Below are 6,856 nucleotides of genomic sequence, written 5' to 3'. Positions count from 1 at the left end.
AAATACTTGCCCAAGGCGTTAAATGGGCGTTTTCTCAAGCAGTACCATCCTAGTATGTGGCAAGATGCCTAAGGAAATCGATGTGATCCCATCGTGTTAGTTGCTTTTGGTTCGCTCAGCTCTGCCAAAAGGCAGGGGGCATATGTTGGGCACCAAAATGGACGACCGGACAATCCCGCCCTGGGGCCGGACGGTCCGCAGTCCGGACGGTCCATACTGGTGGCGTGGACGGTCCACGCGCGCGTAGAGCCAATTATGGTTCCGAGTTTCTTGCTACGATTGTTAGCTAAATTTGTGGGATTAGCCTAGAAGATTGGTTTGTAACGGGTCCAGCCCCCTTCCTCTATAAATATAGAGGAATACGACGGATTAATCATCTACAATCGAATCAATAATCAGTTTATCTATCATTTTTACCTTAGTCATTAGGAGTAGTTCTAGTTTAGCCTTTCAATCCTAAATTCTCAACTTCTCTTCGGCTTTACATCAATTAGAGGTGACTAGGTCGGCCTGCCGACCCTAGACAAAACCTAGGATCTCTCCTCCCTGACGGGGTCCCTCCTGGGAGCGAGATCCAAGCGTCATCGGCGAACTCCGCTGCCCCTGCGCACGCGCGGACCGTCCGTCCTATAGGCACGGACTGCCTAGCCCGTCAGGTAGGGAACCCGAGTCCTACACCAGGCCGCGGACCGTTCGGTCCCTGGCCACGCACCGTCTGCGCCTGTACAGAGAGCACCACCGCCGGTTCTCAGCGCAGTGATTGGCGTCCGAATCAGCGCCAACAATAGTTTGATCCATATGTATGAGAAGTAGTATAATCTATATGCCTGAAACCTGATCATAGCAAGTGAATGCTGCAGATAGAAGCTGAGACTCATCAGCCAGGATACCACCCAAAAACTAAAATTAACAAGCCAAAAGTCACCAGCCGACCAAACAATACAAACTTACCTATGTGCGCATAGACTAAAGCAAATATTTCAGCATTTGCTCCATCTATAATGGTACTCATTTGATTTATCTGATTCCCATTGTGCCGAGTACTTCTGGCATCCAACTTTCTCCATTACCTTCATTTCCAAAGATCCTCCTGCAAACACCTCCATAATCGAGACCATCTGGCAAGAGATACATGAATGTCAGTTTCAACCACTCATGATGGAACACAATGTAGGTAGTTAATTAACTTGTGTGCAGGACTGCAGGTGTACATTTAGATTTGCCATGGTCTGTACAAGTCACCGAAACTTACATTGGTCATATGAAGGCTCTTGGCTTCCTCAATACCAACAAAGACCCCAATGTACTCACTCTGAAGGGTGTTAATTTGGGATTGCTCTTCAGCAAGCTGTACATTAATCTCTGTGCTCAGAGATCTTGCCTTCCATAATGCCATTATTGTCCTATACAGAACAAACAATATTTATTCTAGAAAAAACCATATAAATCATGCAAAAGATATTGCAAGAATCAAGACACTATTAGTTGTGACACAAAGTTATTTCCAGAGTTTGATTCATAAGAGCCATATTATACATACTCCATGTGTTTAAGAAAGATGAGCATTTACCTATTGGACACACTAAATGATGCAAAAGACTGCAAGCAGAACTTAAGCTTTCCATTGTCCATGTTTTGCATCCATGTCTCTACCTTTGTGAAGAGTTATTATAATGGATGGACTCCATGATGATATTGATTGAGGTATTCCTTGTATGTCTTCAATATCCTCCCATAGAAAGTAAAATTTTGTTTTGCTCCCAAACATGCTTGAATAAATCCCAATTGTTCTTGGAAATAAGAATAGTTGACATGAAATTAAAAGTATAAGAGTTTGTGTCATGTACGGTCGCACGTACAGGCGCGCCTGTGACACACGCCGAGTAGCTGAACATGCTGCGCGCGCGAGCTGGGAGATGCCAGTAGCTGAGAAGGAAAGTAGTCCTACAGTAAAGTTACTGCCAGCAGCTAGTAGGAAAGGAGAAGTAGGATATCCCTTTCCTAGAATAAAGTGGTTTCCTTCTACAGAACATGCTGGGCGCGCGCGAGCTGGGAGATGCCAGCAGCTGAGAAGGAAAGCAGTCCTACAATAAAGATACTGTCAGCATCTAGTAGGAAAGGAGCCAGAGCCTAAGAAGGGAAGTAGGATATCCCTTTCCTAGAATAAAGTGGTTTCCTTCTGCAGCAAGAGATAAGAGGGAAAGTAGGAATTCTATTACTAAAATTGTAGCCTAGAATCAGGAAGGGGTTTGCCCTCCATATTGGTCGGCCGTTTGGGCTATAAAAGCTGCACCAACCGGCTAGAAGGGCAGCAAGCACTTTATCTCTAATCTCCTTCTTCTCCTACCGTTCTCAAGCCACCAGCAGAGGGGTATAACCTCATGGTGAGGCCTAGAGCGCGACTATGAGTTATGTAGTCGTGGTCCGGCGACCCTGGGAGCCAAGACACTTGACAACCTGGTATCACGATCCAGGCGATCCTCTCCTTCGTGTTCCACTTTTCCACCTCCAGCCGAATCACGCCCCGCCGCTGCGCCACCATCCCCCACATCATCGTTCGCCGCTTCCTGTGCTGCGTCCATGGACGACACCAGCGAGCTCAAGGTCACCATTGTGCAGCTCGCCGAAAGCGTTAGGGCCCTTCTGGCGACCGCAAAGGCCAACGCCAGGGCCATCCTCGAGCTGTCCGGCTCCAAGCAAGTCGCGGGCGAACGCAACACCGACCGGCCACCCCCACGTTTCCAGAAGCTCGACTTCCCCAAATATGATGGCAAGTCCGACTCCCTCCTTTTCATTAATCGGTGTGAATCGTACTGCCACCAACAACGAATCATGGAAGAGGAGAAGGTCTGGATGGCAGGGTACAACCTGGAGGACGGCGCCCAAATGTGGTGGATCCAAGTCCAGTAGGACGAGCGCACTCCATCCTGCGCCGTTTCACCAAACTCATCAACCTCTGGTACGGACCACCACTCCAATCCGCACCGCTCTTCGAGCTCTCCGACTGCTGGCGCACGGGGTCGGTCACGGAGTACCAAGATCGATTCCAGGCGCGGCTTCCCCGCGCCGGGCGCCTGGAGGAAGCACAAAGGGTCCAACTCTTCACAGGCAACTTGCTACCCTCGCTCAGCCACGTCGTCTGCATCCACAACCCGCACACGCTAGCAGCCGCGATGAGCTTGGCGCGCCAACTAGAGTTGATCGCGCACTTGACGCCAGTATCGCCACCGCCTCGGGCCGCGCCGCGCGCACCGCCGCAAGGCCCTCAGCCCTGTCTCGTCCCGCCAGCACACGAACCAGCCTCAGCGCCACCTCCAATGAAGCGCCTCTCCCAAGCGGAATAGGCAGAACGACAGCGTCTCGGCCTCTCGCTACAACTGCGACAAGAAGTACACACGTGGCCACAACCGCACCTGACGCCGTATCTTCTTCATCAATGGAGTGGAGCTCTCCAACGCCAACGACGCTACAGGGGCCATGGACCAGGAAGCTGAGGCGCCCATCTACTCCCTTGAGGCCTTGGCCGGGGTCCCCATCGCCAACACCATGCAGGTCGCGGTCGAGCTTGGGCCAACGTCGCTGGTTGCTCTGCTAGACTCCGGCAGCACACACAACTTCATCTCGGAGACGGTGGCCCGGCACTCTGGCCTACCGCTGCACCAACGGCCCCGCCTAACGGCCATGGTCACCAACGGCGAACGTGTTACATGCGCGGGCGTCATCAAGGCAGCACCTCTCTTCATCGACGGCGCATCGTTCCCAGCCGACCTCTTCGTGATGCCGCTGGCGGGCTACGATGTGGTGCTGGGCACATGGTGGCTGGGCGCACTGGGACCCATCATCTGGGACTTGGCAAACCGCAGGATGACATTCCAGCACCAAGGGCGCACCGTTTGCTGGTCCAGCGTCCCGACACCAGGTCCACCGACTCTCAGTGTCACCACAGCCAGCGAGCCCCTTCTGGATGGGCTCTTGGCCACCTTCGAGGACATCTTCGTCGAGCCTACAGGACTACCTCCCAAGCGCGTGCACGACCACCGCATCATCCTCAAGCCGGACGCCCAGCCGATGGCCGTCCGCCCCTACAGGTACCCGGTGGCTCACAAGGACGAGCTCGAGCGCTAGTGTGCCGCCATGATCGAGCAAGGCATCGTCCGCCGCAGCGACTTTCCGTTTTCTTCGCCGGTCCTCCTCATCAAGAAGCCAGACGGTTCCTGGCGCTTCTGTGTCGACTACCGCGCCTTGAACACGCTCATAGTCAAGGACGTGTTCCCCATCTCGGTGGTCGACGAGCTACTCGATGAGCTCCATGGTGCGCAGTTCTTCTCCAAGCTGGACCTTCAGTCCGAGTACCATTAGTTGCGCATGCGACCGAAAGATGTGCACAAGAATGCATTTCGCACCCACGACGGCCTCTACGAGTTCTGGGTGATGGCATTTGGGCTCTGCAAAGCCCCGGCTACGTTCCAGGCCCTCATAAATGACGTACTCCGACCTTTCCTTCGTCGTTTTGTCTTTTTTTTCTTTGATGACATTTTGGTCTATAGCAAGACTTGGGCAGATCATATTCGTCGCCTTCGGGCCGAGCTATGCCATCACCATCTCTTCGTCAAATGAGCCAAGTGCTCCTTTGGCACCCCTTCAGTCGCCTACCTCGGCCATGTGATATCCGCTGAAGGGGTCGCCATGGATCCAGCAAAGGTGAAGGCCATCCTCGACTGCCCGACCCCTCGTTCGGCTCGAGCCATCCACGGCTTCCTCGGCTTAGTAGGATACTACCGCAAGTTCGTCCACAACTACAACATTGTCGCAACACCCCTCACTGCCCTCCTCAAGAAGGACGGTTACTCTTGGGATGATGAAGCAGTCGCGGCATTCGCGGCCCTAAAGACCGCGGTCACCACAGCCCCGGTTCTAGCCATGCCAAACTTCACCATGCTCTTCATCATCGAATGTGATGCATCGTCCCACGGGTTCGGCGCCGTCTTGGTACAGGATCGACACCCAGTCGCCTTCTTTAGCGGACCCGTCGCCCCGCGGCACTGCGCCCTCGCCGCTTACGAGCGGGAGCTCATCGGCCTGGTCTAGGCAGTGCGACATTGGCGACCGTACTTATGGGGACGACACTTCACTATCAAGATGGACCACTACAGCCTCAAGTACCTTCTCGACCAGCGTCTGTCAACGATTCTGCAACACCACTGGGTTGGGAAGCTCTTGGGCTTCGACTTTTCGGTGGAGTACATATCGGGTGCAACAAACACCATCACTGATGCCCTGTCCGCCGTGATACGTCCATAGACCACGGATCTCTGCCCCCCCCCCCCCCGTTTGACTTCATTGATCGACTACGCCACGTGCAGGCCACGGATCCCGAGTTGGCCGCCATACATGCCGAACTCATCGCAGGCAAAAGAGCTGCGCCGTGGACCATGGTTGATGGCATGATTGCGTTCGACGGGCGCCTCTATATCCCACCCGCCTCACCGCTCCTGCAGGAGATCCTAGCCACGGTCCATGACGACGTCCATGAGGGCGTCCATCGCACGCTCCACCGCCTCTGCCACGACTTTCATTTCCCCAACATGCGTAGCTAGGTGCAAGACTTTGTGATGACATGTGCAACCTGCAAGAAGTACAAGTCCGAACATCTCTACCCAGCGGGCTTACTGTAGCCTCTACCAGTGCCATCCATTGTCTTGGTGGACATAGGTCTCGACTTCGTGGAGGCACTACCCCGCGTGCACGGTAAGACGGTCATTCTTTCCATCATGGACCGCTTCAGCAAGTACTGCCACTTCGTCCCCTTGGCGCATCCATACACCGTCGAGTCCGTGGCACAAGCATTCTTCACCGACATCGTGCGCCTCCACGGGATCCCATAATCCACCGTGTTCGATCGGGATCCAGTGTTCACCTCGATGTTCTGGCGCAAGCTCCTACGCCTCATGGGCACAAAACTACACATGTCGTCGGCATTCCACCCCTAGACGGACGGCCAGACAGAGACAACAAATTGTGTCATCATCATGTACCTACGGTGCTTCACCGATGATCGACCCCGACAATGGCTGCGCTGGCTGCCGTGGGCTGAGTACATCTACAACACCGCATACCAGTCCTCACTCCATGAGACACCATTCTAGGTGGTCTACGGATGCGACCCGCCCTCCATCCGCTCCTACGAGCCCAGTGAGACTCGTGTGGCAACTGTTCGCCTAGGAGATGGAAGATCATGCGACCTTCCTCGGTGATGTCAGGTACGGACTCGAACAGGTGGAAGCAATACAGAAGAAACACTACGACAAGCATCACCACCCAGTATCCTACCAGGAAGGCGACTGGGCTCTTCTTCGGCTCCGGCAGCGCCCATCCTCATCCCTACCACATGCGCCCAAGGGAAAACTCAAGCCTCATTACGTCGGACCATGCCGCATCACAGAAGTCATCAACAACGTAACCGTGCGGCTATAGCTTCCGCCGGGAGTCCGTCTTCACGATGTGTTCCATGTCGGCATGCTCAAGAAGTTCATCGGCACCCCACCGGCCACTAAGCCACCAATGCCCCCTACAGTCCATGGGGCGGTTGTGCCGGAGCCCACAAGCGTCACGCAGGCTCGCCTGGCACGCGACATTCGCCAGGTGCTTGTCTAGTGGAAAGACGAGCCTGATACATCAGCAACCTAGGAAGACCTCGACGATTTTTGCACCAGGTACCCAGACTTTTAGCTCGAGGACGAGCTAGACTTCGACGGAGTGGGAGATGTCATGTACGGTCGCACATACAGGCACGCCCGTGACACACGCCGAGCAGCTGAACGTGCTGTGCGCGCGAGCTGGGAGATGCTAGCAGCTG

The 6,856-nt window shown here is 54.3% G+C and overlaps 1 pseudogene; it reads right to left on the bottom strand.

The window, feature by feature from the left end:
• Positions 1 to 980: 980 nt before the first annotated feature.
• Positions 981 to 2,542, bottom strand: LOC103640030 (C2 and GRAM domain-containing protein At1g03370-like; annotated as a pseudogene).
• Positions 2,543 to 6,856: the final 4,314 nt, after the last annotated feature.

The sequence above is a fragment of the Zea mays genome, chromosome 9, assembly GCF_902167145.1.
Source record: "Zea mays cultivar B73 chromosome 9, Zm-B73-REFERENCE-NAM-5.0, whole genome shotgun sequence".
NCBI lineage: Eukaryota > Viridiplantae > Streptophyta > Magnoliopsida > Poales > Poaceae > Zea > Zea mays.
Note: the sequence above shows the minus strand (reverse complement) of the source record. Positions and strands in the feature narration are given on the sequence as shown.